This window comes from Pristis pectinata, chromosome 3 (genome assembly GCF_009764475.1).
Source record: "Pristis pectinata isolate sPriPec2 chromosome 3, sPriPec2.1.pri, whole genome shotgun sequence".
NCBI lineage: Eukaryota > Metazoa > Chordata > Chondrichthyes > Rhinopristiformes > Pristidae > Pristis > Pristis pectinata.
In genome coordinates this window covers 88,874,826-88,893,336 of record NC_067407.1, presented here as the reverse complement: position 1 = coordinate 88,893,336, position 18,511 = coordinate 88,874,826, and positions in this window count along the sequence as shown.

The window sequence follows — 18,511 nt, the reverse complement described above, 5'->3', positions numbered from 1 at the left end:
ACTGAGGGGATATGACATTAATTGCAGGAAAGTGGCACTGAGGTAAAAGGCCAGCTCCAAGTGTACTGAATGGTGGAGTAGACAAGAAGGGCCAAATGGCCTGCTCCTGCTTCTATTTCTTATGTTCATTTACCTTCTGCAATTCAAAATGCTTTGCCCTTGTAGAAACTCGTCCAACTCCTGTTTGAGCAATTGCAGCAAATTCACACATCCACGACATCACTTGAAGGATAATGGCCCTCTGTCACTTTCAGTATAATTAACGTGCTCATGACCAGTCCCCTGAGTGACTTTCTTCCCCAGAAAGAACACTTCCATGAAATTTATTAAACTTACTTGTTGCTGTTCTTTCGCTTGGTTCAACATCCATAACCAAAACTTCAAAACTCAATTCCCTGAAACTATCCTCAGGGATGTTCAAAGTGATACCAATATATTTTTCATTAATTGTGAATCTACCACAGCCTTCATTTAGCACAAATGTGTTATTTTGTCTCCCATGGGCAACACCTGCCAACCTGCTTAATCAAAGTCACACAAGCTGCATGAACACAATTAAATATGTAACGCATTGCCCTGTACGAAGAGGGGTTGCTAACAATGCTGGTGTACGTGCAAGGTTGTTTCACTTGCTTGGTGTTGGGGGTAGGGTGAAAGGGATCATAGGAGAGCTTGAAAGTTCAAAAACTTGGTGGGAAAGCAAGGGAAGCTGGGAGTGCACACTCACAAAAACTTGAAGGCGGGAAAGCAAGTTTATAAATTAGTTAAGGAAGTGAATGGAATAAATGAGCCCATTGAATGCATCAGAGGAGTGATGGTAAATCTCCACAAATCTCTGGTTAGACTGTAGCTGGAGCACAACACTACAGTATTGATGTCAGAGGAGCCGAGATTGGTTTTATCAGGATGATACCAGGGACGAGGGATTTGGAGAGAATGAAGAGGCTGGAATTATTCCAGTTATTGTGGAAAAGGACTACAGGAGACTGGTTTTAAGTATTCAAAATTATAAGGGGTTTTGACGGACAGCCTGAAAGGGTGACTGGAGCACCTTCTAAACATAGAACATTACAGCACAGTACAGGCCCTCTAGACCACGATATTGTGCTGACGTTTTATCTTGCTCTAATATCTATCTAACCCTTCCCTCCCACATAGCCCCCCATTTCTCTATTATTCATGTGTCTACCTAAGAGTCTCCTAAATGCCCCTAATGTATCTGCCCCCACAACCTCTGCCGGCAGTGCATTCCCCGCACCCACCACTCTGCTTAAAAAAACTTACCCCTGACGTCCCCCTTATATCTTCCTCCAATCATCTTAAAATTATGCCCCTTCATGTTAGCCATGTTAGCAAAGTAACTATCAAAAAAGAATTGGTTAAAAACCCTAATTACTAGGCTACTGGGCCAGATCAGAGGAATGCAATTAATTGGAGAGCTCTGCCAAAGAAATAGCACAAGGTTGAATAGCTTCCTTCTATAAAGTTTCGAAACATTAACCTATAAGGTGACTGCGGAGCTTTGATATTTGTATGCTTGATCCATTACACGGTGTTACATTCCCCCAAATATATATATGTATCAGCAGCAAGGATTATGTCACTGCTGAAGGCAATGTGAATTCTTTTTAACCAACAACATACTAAAGAATTGCAGCAAAAACAGGCAGGAGCATGTCAACAGAAGAGCTGGTCAACTGCCCCATGCTCTAAAGTCTACAAGTTTTCATACTCCACAGTGATAGATGCAACTGTTGATACATTTGGCTCGGCTGATCCACACCAGATTAAATGTTTTTGAACTAATTTGATAAAACACATATTAAAAAATTCATGTGTGACATAGAGGAGAGTCAAATTGTGTCATACCACATAAAGAAAGCAGAACGGTTGAAGCCTGTACCCAGGCAGCAACATATTTTGGTATTGTGGAGATGCCGGCATGCTCTGAGGCTCTGGTGCATCACTGAATCATAGAATAGTACAATGCAGAGGGAGGGCATTCAGTCATAGATGCCCCAATTCAGTTATCACAAGTTCTTTGAGGCTGTGTTCTTGGGTTAATGCAGGTTTTGTGTAATAATGAAACATGCTTAAGAATAATGGTGAGACTGTCAACTCTCACCTTTATTAAGGAGTGTATCAGGTGGCAACTTCCAGATTCCACACAAAACGCGTAATCAGGAAGTTGCTATTGGAGTTTCTCCATTGCTTTTTACTGGTACTTCACAAAAGAAAGTCATTCGCTGGATTCTTGCTGAGCGCACTTGAATAAGGTGATGGTTGATGAATTCAAGTGCTAGTGAACTTTCAGCAGTGTGATACGTCACAATTACTGCCAAGCAAACTCTCTGACAATGAAAATTAACTTCCATACACATAGAATCAAATTCTTTCAGAGTTTAATAGAGATTTAAAAATAATTGAAATAATTATGGGTAGTCTGCTCCAACACTCTCCAGCAGTGCATCTCGGAGCATAACTACTTGATCCATAAAAATCCATTTTCTTCAGTTCCTCTGGCGTTAACTTAATCCCATCATTTTCTTTCTCTGTTTATTTGCTTTTTTAGTAAGTCTAATTTACATTTAATAAGTTAAACCTTGTGGTACAGAAATGTGTTCTGTTTCATGCACTAAATTCGTGATGCAATAATGTATGGAACCTTGCTTCGTAAATACAAATTTCAGAAGAGGAGTTCAATTTGCATACACTAATCCATTGTGCATTTAATGTGTACGACAAAGAACAAACTTCAGACCCAGCGAGTCAAAATTACAGTATGATTGGTTAAAGACACCTTCTGTTGCTTGCAGTGATCACATATGTCACAAATCTCCTATGGAGGAGACATACTTCATAGTTTCTCTAATTACAATAAAGTTGCCATACAAAAACCCTGTGTAATGGAGTTAGAGTAATGAATAGCTAAAGCCATTCCTTCACAAATGACCAACATTCAGGCCAACGTTAGCAAAACTTATTAAGTCTCATTATGACCAATAATGTACAGCAATAACAAGTGTGATTTAGTGAAAAGTACAGTTTGTTATCTTTTGTGAAATTCATAGATTCATTTGGTTCCTGGCTAATTTCCTTGGCCAATGGATAAGCAACATTCATGATGCCAGTAGCTCTTCATTCTGTTTCAGGACATTCTTTTTGAGATCCAACTGATTTAATCCCATTGAGCAAAACATGAACATCTAACTCAGCCAAGCTTGTTTCATAAAGCTCTGCCAAAATGATCAAAACTATCTTCAGCCTCATGAGCATTTACACGTCTTTACAAAGTGATCATGCAGTTTTACGTGCAGTGATATAATGGGATTGAGCTTCCATGGGAGTTCTGCCAGTTGTCTATTGCAACCAGTGTAAGATCTGCAGAAACTGTGGAAAAGTGCCAATAGCACCCTTGTTTTAGTGTTTAAGTTACAACAGGTGCTCATAGGAATACCTGTGGAAATTTAGGCAAAACAATATCAAACATTATTCTGTAAGATTTGTATCAATATGATGGAACCATTGTTTATAATGATCTCAGTGAGCCAACTGGTAAATGATTTTGGTGCAATAACCTATTCAGAGCAAGAATTCATTGGAAAGGCAAAAGAGGGCCAAATCTTCGTGTTTCAATGACGTTGTATATTGAGAAATTGACCTTCCTGGAAATATAATGATTTCAGCAATTTAGTAGCATGTATTTTTCTTGAAGTGTGTTAACCTGTCATGCTCAAAATAATTTGGTATTCATTCCAATTGTAACACTTTTCATCTTTAAAATCCATTTTAACCAACATTATAAAAGAAAGTGTTGCACTTACAGTATATAGAGCTCTCTACAGCCTTGGAATATCACTAAGTATATCCAAGTACTTTAGGAAGTGTAGTTACTGTAGGAAATGTGGAAGCCAGTTCGCAAATAGTGTTGTTAAAACAGCAATTCAAGAATAGACAGATTATCTGTTTTAGTGACCGAGGGATAGCTACTGACCAGGACACAGAGGATAAATCCACTGCCCTTTTTCAGAATAGTTCCATGGGATGTTTTTCATCCATCTGAATGAGGAAGTGTGCCTTGATCTGAGGTTCATATCTCTGACTGTACAGTGCTTCCTTAATACTGCACTGCAAAATCAACCTAGATCTTTGTGCTTAGGCCAGTGGGGTGAGATTTCAACCTCCAATCATCTCAGAACTGAGAATGTTACCGTATATCCAATTCATTATCAAGCTTGTTACAAACAACAGCTGATTATTTTGATATGAAGCTTACAAAACAGGTGAGAGATTCATTACCTCTTTCACATGCTCCCATTTGTTGTAAATTTAATCTGTGGTTGTTCTGGTGAGCAGCATTCCTTGCAGTTTGCCTGTCTTTATCTGTCACTAAATTGGTTGTTCTCTTCCTCTGTGTCACAGGGTTATGGCTTCAAATTTCTCTCCAGAGACTTCGGTGGAAAAATATAGGCTGATACTCCAGTGCAGTGTTGGGGTAGTGCTGCACTTTTAGATATACAGTTAAATCAAGGTCCCACCTGCTTTCTCATGTGGATTTAAAACATTCCACACTATTGTAAGGAAGAGCTGGGGATTTACCTTGGTGTTCCAGCTAATATTTATCCCCCATCAATATCACAAAAAGCAATGTATCTTCATTATGACATTACTCTGTTTGGGAGGGATCTTGTTGTGCACGAATTGGCTGCTATGTTTCTCATAATACAACAGTAGCTTCACACCAAAGGTACTACATTAGCAGTAAAGGGGCTTTGCAAGTTGTGGAAGGCACTCTATAATTGTATGTCTTTGTTTTTTCTCCATCAGTCTTGAAGTGCATATATAAATCTGTCTGTCTACATATTGGCCTAAAGCAAAACATTTTGTGTAGCTGGTTATTAACACGTTTGGCAGGAGATGCCTTGGGAGCAATGGTGCCTTTGGGCTCAGAGGTTGCTAGGAACAGCAAGGTGCTAATTGGCTAGCAACCATCATTTTCCACCTGTCAGTAACTGTTTTCCATGTACTGCTTAATTTATTATCACCTTCCCTGTTCATGATTTCTGTTAACCATGATTTCCTTTGGTCAAGATTTAGCTTTTAAAAATCCTGCGTTGTCCCTAATAAATCTGAAAGCAACATGATTGGAATATGTTACAGCCTTTGTTGCTTTGTCTCAACTGGTATTTGAAGAAAGAAAGTGGTATTCAATTCAAATGTGGAATTTCTTCAAATGCACAAAGTGACTTTCTTCTGTGCCAAGTGATTCTATTGGTCCAGCCTTTTACAAAAAGAGCTATTTAAATTTGTTTGATCTCAGTTGTGTTCACTAATGTATATCTGAGCCCAGCTGATTTGAATTGAATGGCCGGTCTAAAGCCTTGAAGGCTAAAAGCAAGTGACTATGTTAACACAGGGAAAATGAAAATTGTGGGATCGTAATAATACACGGTTCAGCAGAATAGGTACTTTTGACTTGAAGGAGATAATTAAGCATAATAACCATGGTAAAATCTAGTTGTGGCATTACTACTGTTCAGTTTTTCTTCAACTGCTCTTTATCTATTGAAGCCCAAATTACGGGCAAGCCATGTGTTATTCCACTTAAAGGTGCTCCAGAAATATATGCCTAAAAATTGGATTTGACCAATCTTTAGTGCACTAAATTATTGCTGCATTTGGCTATCTTAGGCAGTCCCTCGGGGTTAAGGCTGACTTCCTTCCTCTCCACCCCCCAGGACCGGAAGATACCAGTGCATGGTTTCTTTTAACATGAGTGGCTGTTACACACCAGATATCACACAGATTTAACAGAGCAAGGTGTTGGTCCAATGATAGAGAAGGAAGTCCAAGAAGAGTGGAGGACAGGTTTTGGTGCATAGACTTGGCACACACACAAACACACACGCGCGCGCGTGCGCGTGCACACACACACACACACACACACACACACACACACACAATTGGTTTGGTTTATCAGTTTATTATTATTGTCACATGTACCGAGGTACAGTGAAAAACTTGTCTTGCATACCGTCCGTACAGATCATTTCATTACAACAGTGCATTGAGGTAGTACAAGTTAAAACAATAACAGAATGCAGAATAAAGTGTTACATTTACAGAGAAAGTGCAGTGCAGGTAGACAATAAGGTACAAGGCCATAATGACATAGATTGTGAGGTCAAGAGTCCATTTTATCCTACTAGGGAACCGTTCAATAGTCTCATAACTACGGGATAGAAGCTGTCCTTGAGCCTGGTGGTATGTGCTTTCAGGCTTTTGTATCTTCTGCCCGATGGGAGGAGGGAGAAGAGAGAATGTCCAGGGTAGGAGGGATCTTTGATGATGTTAGCTGCTTTAATGAGGCAGTGAGAAGTGTAGACAGAGTTCATGGAGGGGAGGCTGGTTCCCGTGATGTGCTGAACTGTGTCCACAACTCTCTGTAGTTTCTTGCGGTCATGGGCAAAGCAGTCGACATACCAAGCCGTGATGCATCCAGATAGGATACTCTCGGTGGTGCATCGATAAAAATTGGTGAGGGTCAAAGGGGACATGCCAAATTCTTTTTAGCCTCTTGAGGAAGTGGAGGCACATCCTGGAGTCAAACAGCACAGAAACAGGCCCTTTGGCCCATCTTGTCCATGCTGACCCTCTATATTAAGATAAATATCTTTATTAGTCATATGTACATCAAAACACACAGTGAAATGCATCTTTTGTGTAGAGTGTTCTAGGGGCAGCCTGCAAGTGTCGCCATGTTTCCAGTGCCATCATAGCATGTCCATAACTTCCTAACATGTACGTCTTTAGAACGTAGGAGGAAACCGGAGCACTTGGAGAAAACCCACGCAGACACTGGGAGAATGTACAAACTCCTTACAGACAGCAGCCGGAATTGAACCTGGCTCGCTGGCACTGTAATAACGTTACGCTAACTGCCACACTACCATGCCTGCACATTCAACCTCTCCCATGCCATCCCTCACCTTCAACCTCCATTGAACTTCAACTCCCTCCATCCCTCACACAGAATTTAGGTCTCCAGAAGTAAAATAATGAAAAGGTTGTGGGATATCCTTTATCTCCAATTAGGTTAAGAGAAGGAAGAATAGAAGGGCAGTCACCTGCATGAGAGTGGTGCCTTCATGGGCGCAGCAGCTCTGCATTGAGGAAATCTCCTCATGGGACAAAAAGGTGACAGACAAAACAACTTTGAGTAGAGGCTTCATGCATTCAGTCAGGTATGCTCACTAACAAATTTCCATTGAGATTACAACACCCCCTCTCATAAAAGAAGATGATTCTGGAGCAACAAACAATCTGCTGGAAGAACTCAACGGGTCAAGCAGCATCTGTGGGAAGAAAAGAATTGTCGATGTTCTGGGTCGAAGCCCTGCATCAGGTCTGAGAGTGGAGAGGCGAGATGGCCAGTTTAAAGAGGAGGAGGGGAGTGGCGGGAAAGGAATCCGAGGCAATTGGTGGACCAAGGAGGGGTGTAAGGTGACAGGCAAGTAGTGCCAGGGAGGGGAGATGAGTGGGGCTGGAGCTGAAAAGCTGTGGCAGGTGAATAGTAGGTGGAGGTAGACAAAGAGAGAGAGCGAAAAAAGGAGAAAAAAACAACAGATGGAGCAAGGTTGGGGGGAGGACAGTGTGAAGACAGGAGGCTCAGCTGCTGGAGGGAGATCAGCAGGAATGCAAAGGCTACATGGTGGTGGATGCTGATAAGTAAAAGAGGTGAGAATGGAACCATTAGGGGAGAAGTGCATGGCAGTTGAAACCAGATGGGGGGGGGGGGAACCTGTGGGTGAAGTGGATGGAGGGAACTAGAAGGGGGACAAAGATGGGGGCTGTGTGGGAAAGGGGACAAAATGGGAAAGGGGACCGGAGGAAGATCAGAGGGAGAGGGAGAGGGGGAAAAGGGGGGCAGGGGAGGGGAAAGGGGATTGCCTAAAATTGGAAAACTCAATATTCATGCCATTGGGCTGTAGACCACCCAGATGGAATGTAAGGTGTTGTTCCTCCAGTTTGCGTTGGGCTTCATCCTGGCAGTTGAGAAGGCTAAGGATGGACAGGTCAGTATGGGAATGGGAAGGGGAGTTGAAATGGTCTGCAACTGGGAGCTCGGGATGGCCATTGTGGACTGAGCGTAGGTGTTCTGCGAAACAGCCACCCTGTCTGCGCTTGGTCTCGCTGATGATAGAGGAGGCTGATGTAGAAGATGATTCAGGTTGTCTAGCTCACCAGGGACAACCCCCTGGTGGTCTTCTTCTTCCTCCTTCTCTTCTTCCCCCTTCCGCTTTATGGCCCTCAAGCTCCAGGTCTCCCTTGCTACTCTTCCTCCAGCACCGGCTCTTGCCTTCAGTTAGCGAGACTGAACACCTAACACGTCTGCTCACTGTGTCTGTAGGGCCCACCCGACTGATGCAGGAAACCAAATCTTATCTTCAGGAGACCAATGATGATTCCCCACCCCCAATAATTCTGGTGCGACTGTGGCTCTCGATGCATCTGCACTAACCTGCTGTTGTTAGGGAGCCTGGTGTGAAGAATGAAGGGAGTAAAGGGTAGCCTTGGTTCTCTCAGTTCAATCCCTGTGGACAATACCAGCTGCTGAATGTATCCAGCAGTGCGGTGTGCTTCTCGAAAACATAGAATTCACCATTAGGGAATTCTGCTCATGATCTGCAATAACCTGTACATTGAGGGAGTGCAGATCTTTTCTCTCTGTAAAAAAAAGTCTGGGTTATTAAAGGGAGCCAGTAGCAGCCTGTACTCACAGCAAAGTTCTGCTGCCTGAAATGCCAGCTTGTCCTCTAATTGAAAGTAGCTGAAATCCTCTCTTTACCAATACTGTGTGTGGATGACTCTCTGACGCAGCAGTGGACAGCAAATTGGGAGATCTGCGGGGCCACTTTGAATGATCCTGTGGCGAGGTCCTCCACAGAAAGCAGTCAAAGCATGAGAGTGTAGATAAAGGTCTTCCAGCAGAATGTCACGGTTTCAGTGATGACAGCCTTGGAAAGTGTAGCGGTTAGTGTAACGCTATTACACGCCTGCGATTCACGTTCAATTCCCGCCGTTGTCTGTAAGGAGTTTGTATCTTCTCCCTGTGCGTCTGCGTGGATTTCCTCTGGGTGCTCCGGTTTCCTCCCACATTCCAAAGATGTACAGGTTAGCAGCTGTGGGCATGCTATGTTGGCACCAGAAGAGTGGTGACACTTGCGGACTGCCCCCAGCACATTCTCAGTAACGCAAAAAGACACACTTCACTGTGTTTCAGTGCTAAAAAAGTGAGCAGATGCATTTGGAAGAATTTTTTTATATCAAGAGTTGCTAAAGCTATATTAAAGAATGTTGTCAGGGCAGAGACTGTTGTATGTTTTGGTAGGATAAGATAAAGGATGATGAGGATTTGCTTTAGCTCCACATGAGTATTAATTGCTTCAGAGTTTAATTACAGTTCACATTATTGGGGATAAGATGGCTTGTTTAGGAAAGCCCAAGTAGAGGGTTTAGATTAATTGGGTGGGATGTCAAAGGGCAACTTATGTGCCTTATGAGCTCAACCAATTTTAATTTCCCCACTACTGGGCATTGGTGAAAATTTATTCCACTGGCTTTGCTTTAGATCTGGAATTCCTGCCCTACTCCTCTCCACCTCATTCTTTCATTTCTCCTTTAAGGCACTCCTTAAACCTACCTCTTTAGCCAAGCTTCTGCTCATTTGCCCTAACATTTGCTCATTTGCCCTCCTGTGTCTCAGCATCAAATTTTGTTTAATAATTCTCCAGCAAAGCACCATTATCTTGACAGGGTGGACTTGGGTTCTTCTTAAACACATCCCAAAAATGGGGATTACTTGCTTCCACTCCAGTAGTGGGACATTCCTGTGTGTGATTCCTTTCAAAGAAGCACTCCAGCTACCTCACCGTCTTGACAAAGTAAGTCCTTGGCTCAATAGCAAGGTAGTCTAAAGGAGTGGAGAAGAAGATCTGCTACATGGACTTAACACATGCAGGAACATGGACAGATACCCACAGGGGAGAGCAGTAACACCCAGTGACTGTGACTGTGTCTGTGTTGGCCGAGGTGAGCTGAGGAGGGCCAGAGATGCCATTTCTTTATTGTTATCCTCCTCCTTTTGTAGAGTAAGTTGTGTTGCTATGATTTCCATAATAGCTCTTCTTGTAACTCTGTTGCGTACTACAGTGAGAAAACAGATTATTTTCTCCCCATATTTTTCTCATACTTATTACATTGAAGACCATTCAGCCCATCGAGTCCAAGCCGGTTCTCAGAGCATTCATATCAACCTGATTCCCCTTCGTATTTCCCTGTAAACTATTCTCTCACACATGGTCCTCAGCTCCCTTCTTAATATTCTACCGCCCACCTACACTTGAGGTCAATAAACCTACCAGCTTTGGGATGAGGGAGGAAACTGGGGCCTTCAAAGCAAACCCACTCAGTCACAGGGAGAACATGCAAACTCCACATGGAGTGCAGCCGAGGTCGGGACCAAATCCGGGTCACCTGCAAGAGCTATGTGGTTGGAGCTTTCCCTTGGGTTTGCTAGCAGTGCTCATTTGACCTCTTCAATGTGTTATAAACACAATCACATCTCGTCTTGTGACGAGCTATTTGGGACCGTATTGTCTGCACAGCACTGGTACTGAACCTCTCAAATGAACACCTATGTGCTGTTGCTTTTAATGAGGCTTGCAGTAAAAGATAAAAGATTTTGACCTACTTTGTTTAAAAAGGATTTTGTACTGGAAGGAGAATGTGTCCTAAACAAGACTCCTGGTCAATTTGGCACAAGCAGTTTTGCTCAGCAGGTCTGAATATAGTTTCCATTAATTAGACTAAGTGGGTATCTAATTCTCTGTTGGGCTTCCTGACATGTTTTAAGATGTAAATGTCTGCTTGGTGCTTTAGCAATGCACATGTTTTGACACCCCAGCTAGCATTGGTTATGTGCTACACAGGCATATAATCAGTTCTACAACCCTAATTGCCTGCTTCATGGAACTACAGTTACTTTAGGGATAACCCCAAGAGTCCAATCTCCGCCAAACAAGTTATCAGCCAGTGAGCCTAACCTAGCAACAAGCACATCAACAGCACGGCTGCCTGATATACTCGAAAGGGAAATGTTTTCCAGGGACTCTGATGAAGAAATGAGAGATTCATTAATTATCTCTCTAGACTGTTAGTGAGTGATATGGGTCCTAGTTCCTGAATGCTCACAGAATACTGTCTGCTTTCTATTTTGAATCCCACACCGTTAACCAATTAAAGCAAATGGCCGTGCAGTTTATTACCCATGTCTTCATGTATTTAATAGTTAACCTGAACAACACTTTGAATTGTGGGATGTCATTTCAGTACATTGGATGATAAAATGAAGTCGTAATAAATGCAAATGCAAATGGTAGTGGGTAAAAAGGATTGAGAGTAACATGTTTAGCTGGATTGTGCTAGAAAATGTCAGCCAGTCTGGGATTCTGGCAGTTACTCTGGGAAATGGCTTATGGTCAGTTAGTTTCTTTTAATTAGTTCTTTTAATGTTTTAAATATTTTGAAGTCATAGAACGTGGAAACAGGCCCTTTGGCCCACTACATCTGTGCCAACTATTTAAGCACTAATTCCATTTTGCCTTCTTGCACACCCATCTCCTCCCCTTCCTCCCCATTCCACCGATCTACACCAGGGGCAATTTACAATAACCAATTAACCTACCAACCAGCACATTTTTGGGATGTGGGAGGAAACTAAAGCACCCAAGTGGGGGTCAACCCATACGGTCACAGGGAGAACATGCAAACTCCACACAGACAGCACTGGAGGTCAGGATCAAACCCGGGTCTCTGGAGCTGTGAGGCAGCTGTGCTACTTGCTAGACCATCTTGTCATTCTGGTGTTATACGTGACATATCTTTTAGTCATTTTTAATAGTTTTTCAAAGTTTGTGAATGCCAGGAACATTCAAAAAACATGACAGCTTTGGTAGCCCGCAAAGAGGGGGGGCGTGGCTTTGCCATCTGTCAAAGGCTTTTAACCCATATGGTGGTGTGGGGCTTGCCCTCCCCCCGCAGCTGACAATGATTTTGCACACACCTTTTTGGATCCAGATTTACTATTCGGTAAGGTCAACCTTCTGGACATGAAATAATGAGTGCACGTAGTGAGCTGCCCTCAGTAAGATGCAAGCTGTCACATTTATAAATAAACAGTATTATTATTGTGGGAGGGGTCTGGCAGGGGTACAGGGTGAATAGTAAAAAGGGGGGGGAGGTGGAGAGAGAGGGAAAGGAAGAGAGAACTGGGGGAGATGAAAGAGGAAGAGAAAGAAAGGGGAGAGAGAGGGAGATACAAATGGGAAGAGACAAAGAGAGATAAGGGAGAGAGAAAGTTGGGAGGAGGAGAAAGGGAGAGATAAGTACAAACCTGTATTGGGTTACCAGTTCCCTATATTTCTTACAAGTATCCTTTACATTTTGGAATTTAATGGCTGTGAGGTGAGCTCCTTCACCTTCCTAATGCTACATGCAGCCCTACATGAACATCGGACTCCATCAGACTCACCGCAGACCCCCTCAGCCCCAGCTCACACAGCTGATACCCCACCTCAAAGATACCCAGGCTTGGGTGTGGCGGTGCAGGATCACCACCTCTTGGGAGGTAAATTGGTGGGGGTGGGGGGGTGTGTGGGAAGAAGGGGGTGAGAGCAAAAGGAGGAAGAGTATAAACAGAAGAAAAGATGCAAGGAAGGCATGACATCTCCCAGACTTGGTTACTTTAAAGATGGGGTTTGGTTTGCTCAGTATGACATCCCCAGTTCTCTCTGTCTTTCTCCCTCCCCCGTTCTCTGTCTCCCCACCTCCACTCTCCGCTTCCCTCTCAAGGGCAATGCAATACCCTTTGCACTGTTTGAAAACATTGGTCTTCTGTTATTGTTTAACAGAGTGATTAAAACCACCATTTAATAATGATTAACTTTTTAATTGTTTGACAGCCTTAATTACAATGCTATAATATTAAATATGTTGATATTATTGTTACTTGATGTAAAGTTATGTTGCAGTGGTTAATAATGAACAGCAAATGATGGAACCTATATTTTAAGATTTCAATTAATAAACTGGTTGAAGTTGTGTATTTTTGCTCATATTTTGTGTACAATGCTTTCATGCTGTTGTTATATCTCAAAATTAGTTTTTCTAGCTACAATTACATTTCTAAAAGGTTGGAAAAAGTCCTTAAGTTTTTAAATCCCTTGTGCACAGATGCAATAGGAATTGACACATTTTATTCTGTGAACTGGAGCTAAGATTGAGATCTAACTAATTAAATTCACGAGGTCAGAAGCCGGGATGTTCGCTGATGATTGCACCATGTTAAATTCCATTCACAACTCCTCAACAAATAAGGCAGCCCATGCATGTGTGAAGTCAAGTCGAGACAACATACAGGCAAGGGTTGATGAAGTGGCAAGTAACATTTATACCACACAAGTACCAGGTAGCGGCTGTCTCCATCATGAGAGAGCCTTACCGTCTTTTCTTGACATTCTATGGCATTGTAATTGCTGAGTCTTGGGGATCACCATTGAGCAGAATCTCAGCTGGATCAGCCAATTGCGGCTACAAGAGCAGGTCAGAGGCTGGAGATCCTGCGGTCTCCTCCTGACACCCTAAAGACTTTCCACAAAGCACAAATAATGAAAGAATAATCTACACTTGCTTGGATGGTTACAGATTTAACAAGTCTCACAAAGCTTGTTACCATTTAGGAAAAAACAGACTGCTTGATTTGGTATGCCATCCACCACCCTAAACATTCATTCCATCCATGTTGGTGCATAATGGTTGTAGTGTTTACCATCTACAAAACACAATGTGGTACTCACCCATGCTATTCTCAGAGCACCACCCTAACTCTTGACGTCTCCTACCAAGAAGGTCATGGAGTTCAGGAACACCTATAGGTTCCCTTCTAAGTCATATACCATCCTGACTTGGAAATATATCATCAGTTTTTCATCATCACTGGGTCTAAATCCTGGACAACCCTGCCCAGCAGCACTGTGGGGATATTATAGATAGACTATTGTGGTTCAAAAGGCAGCTAACCATTGTTTTCTCAAGGGCAATTAGGGATGGGCCTTATCAATGATGCCCTGATCGTGAAAAATGAATACATAAAAAAATATTTAAACATGAACCAGGAATTTCCCTTGGTAGGTTGTGTTTAGTGGGTAGCCCTTCAGCCTCTGAATAAGCAGGTTGGGAGTTCAAGTTCCTTTCCAGAGACTTGAGAGCATAAATCTAACCTAAAAGTCCAGTGTGGTATTGAGGGAGAGGAAATGCTGAAATCAAATTCTTGTCGGCTGCTGTGTGGAAGAGCAGAGAGGTTTTCCCAGTGTCCTGACCCACATTTATTTATCTTCACTAGAGAAAACAAATTATCCGTCATTATCACATTGTGGTTTGGCGGAGCTTGTTGTTTGCAAATTGTCTGCCACTTTTCCTATGCAAAGGGCGGACTGTACTTTAAAAATATTTCATTGGCTGTGAAATAAATTGGGTCATTCTGAGATCCGAGGGAATTTGCATTTCCTTTTGTCAGCTCTTGTATCTGAAGTGATGCAAAGGCTATCTGACAGTAGAAAAAAATCGAAACACTCATAGCTTTGGATTAAAGGCATAGAACATACGAGCATAAAGGAAAGACTGTTGGACTTGCTGTCCTTACACAGAAGGTGGACTATCCTTTATACTGAACTGCATCCTACCCACTAACCTGAGGTAAAGCTCTTTGTAAAGAAATAAATATTTGCAGGTAAATGAAAACCAAAACAAAAACTACAGATATTGGAAATCTAAAATGCTGGAAATACCCAGCAAGTCAGGCCATATCTGTAGGAGGAGAAACAGTTAATGGTTAAGGTTGAAGACCCTTCGTCAGACTGGGAAGGAGACAAAAGAAGCTTGTTAAACCGCAGGGAAAGTGGGGGATGGTTGAATGTTTCTGGTAGGGCAAAGCCAGGGTGACCATGGGGTATGCTGCAAACAAGTCTATCTAGTTAATGAGTCAATGGGATCAGTTAGACAGTGAGAACACGGTCAAAAGAATGTGGACAAAAGAATGTAGAAGTTGTAAAATGCAGGGCGGGAAGACATGCCCAGCAGGTTGGCTCCGCATGTTCTGGTATTGGCATTGGTATTGGTTTATTCTTGTCACTTGTACCGAGGTACAGTGAAAAGCTTGTCTTACAAACCGATCGTACAGGTCAATTCATTACACAGTGCAGTTACATTGAGTTAGTATAAAGTGCATTGAGGTAGTACAGGTAAAAACAGTAACAGTACAGAGTAAAGTGTCACAGCTACAGAGAAAGTGCAGTGCAATGAGGTGCAAGGTCACAACAAGGTAGATCGTGAGGTCATAATCCATCTCATTGTATAAGGGAACCGTTCAATAGTCTTATCACAGTGGGGTAGGAGCTGTCCTTAAGTCTGGTGGTACATGCCCTTAGGCACCTGTATCTTCTACCCAATGGAAGAGGAGAGAAGAGAGAATGTCCCGGGTGGGTGGGGTCTTTGATTATGCTGGCTGCTACACCAAGACAATGAAAGGTAAAGACAGAGTCCAAGGAGGGAAGGCTGGTGTCAGTGATGCTCTGGGCTGTGTCCACAACTCTCTGCAGCTTCTTGCGGTCCTGGGCAGAGCAGTTGCCATACCAAGCCGTGATACATCCAGATAGGATGCTTTCTATGGTGTATCGGTACAAGTTGGTGAGAGTCAGAGGGGACAAACCAAATTTCTTTAGCCTCCTGGGGAAGTAGAGGCGCTGGTGAGCTTTCTTGGCCGTGGCATCTATGTGATTTGACCAGGACAGGCTGTTGGTGATGTTCACTCCCAGGAACTTGAAGCTCTCAACCCTCTCGACCTCAGCACCATTGATGTAGACAGGTGCATGTACACCGCCCCCTTTCCTGAAGTCAATGACCAGCTCTTTTGTTTTGTTGACATTGAGGGAAAGGTTGTTGTCATGACACCATTCCACTAAGCTCCCTATCTCCTTCCTGCACTCTGACTCATCGCTGTTTGAGATATGGCCTACAATGGTGGTATCATCTGCAAACTTGTAGATGGAGTTAGAACAGAATCTGGCCACACAGTCATGAATGTATAGGGAGTAGAGTAGAGGGCTGAGGACGCAGCCTTGTGGGGCACCAGTGTTGAGAATAATCGTGCCAGAGGTATTGCTGCCTATCCTCACTGATTGCGGTCTGTTTGTTAGAAAGTCAAGGATCCAGTTACAGAGGGAGGTGTTGAGTCCTAGGTCTCGGAGTTTGGTGACAAGCTTGCTTGGAATTATTGTATTGAAGGCAGAGCTGTAGTCAATAAACAATAGTCTAATGTATGTGTCTTTACTGTCCAGATGCTCCAGAGCTGAGTGTAGGGCCAGGGAGATGGCATCTGCTGTAGACCTGTTTCGCCGATAGGCGAATTGCAATGGGTCCAGGATGTCAGAGCTACTGGTAGTCATTGAGGCATGTTACCTTGCTTTTCTTTGGTACCAGGATGATAGTGGTCATCTTAAAACAGGAGGGAACCTGAGATTGAAGCAGGGAGAGGTTGTTCTGCATTTCCAGAGTGAAAAAAAACAAAAAGAAACAAACAAACTGAGCTAATATCACAGATGGATGACTGATACAGACAGAGGAGTCAAGTTACTTGAAATTATAGAACTCAATATTGAGTCCAGAAGGCTGCAATGTGGCTAGACTGAAGATAAGGTTCTGCTCCTCATGCTTGCTGAGGGATTTATTGTAACACCGCACCCAGCCTGTTGAGTTCTGTCAGAAATCTGTACATTTCAATGATATTTCCTCTCATTCTTCTAAACTCTAGTGAATATAGACCTAGTAGACCCAATCACTCCTCACACAACATTCATCCCAGGAGTTAGTCTGGTAAATCTTTGTTCCACTCTCTCCATGGCAAATATATCTCTTCTAAGCTAAGGAGACCAAAACTGCACATGATACTCCAAATGTGGTTCATAATGTAGTAAGACATTCTTGCTCCTTTCCTCAAAACCTTTTGCAATGAAGGCCAACATACCAGGCCAACATGCCATTTGCTTTCTTAATAGCTGGCTGCGCCAGCATGTCAGTAACCTCATATTTATCCATGTCATACTGCATCTCGCATGCATCTGCCCACCTACTCATCGGGTCAACATTGCCTTGAAACCACTTTGCATTTGCCTCATGACTCACAATCCTAGTCCCATGTTGTCTGCAGATTTAGAGTTCAGTTCCCTCATTCAAAGTATGATATGTATTGAGGATAGCTGAAATCCAATAATCAATCCCTGCGGTGGTCATACATTGTCTCGTCTTGGAAGTACATTGCAGATCTTTCATCTTACTAAGTCTAAATCCTGAAACTCTACCCAACAGAACTATTAGCGTTCCTTCACGAGAGGAACTGCAATGATTCAAGAATGTGGCTCACCACCACCTTTGCAAGGACATCACAAGATGGGCAAGAAATCCACTTCACACCTGCAATTTGGAGATTAGAACTGTATGCAGTGCTAAAACAAACAGGAATGGATACGATTTTATCATCAACCTCCTGCTCTTACGTTCAATTATTAATGAAGGAAAGCATCCTATATACCTTTTCAACCACCTTACTTACCTTCCCTGTTACCTTTAAGGTCAATTCAATGTCCAAGATCCCTCTGTTCCTCCATCGTTTTCAATATCCTTCCATTTATTCTGTATTCCCTTGCTTTGTTGCATTTCCTTAAATGCATCACCTCACACTTATCTGGATTAAGTTTCATTTGCTACTTTTCTGCCCAACTCACCAAACCAACTGCATCCTCCCAGGCAGAAGCATTCCCCTTCACTGTCAACCCAATGGTTAATTTTTGTGGTCACAAAATGTGGCTCAGTTTATTTTTATAGAAATACTGCACTTGAAATGATTAGCTAATTTTTGCTTTGAATGTGGGTTGACTCACTGTGTACTTCCAGCAGATTTATTCCAGAATTCTAAATAATCTTGACATATTAAAATAGCAAAATCTGTGCTGACTATCAGGAAGTCCAGTTGGCAGATGCTGGCCCTGTGAAGTTGCTTTATGCCATAGATGTTTCTATGTTTCTTTCAGAGAAGCGTAATGCTGATTTGTGCAGCCATCCAGCTAGATTTACCTTTTACATATATATATATATATATATATATATATATGTAGATATAGATATATATATCTATATCTATATATATATATATATAGATATATATATATATATATAAAGGTTTATATATAGAACACAGTGCAGAATCTGGATCTTTGCCATTATGACTGAACGCTTGGAGTAGAAATTCATTCAGGACTCAAATTCTGCTTATAATCAGCACCGCACAGGCAGCGCAGATCCCAGAATTAGACTTGAGAAAAGCATGTATGTACAAGTT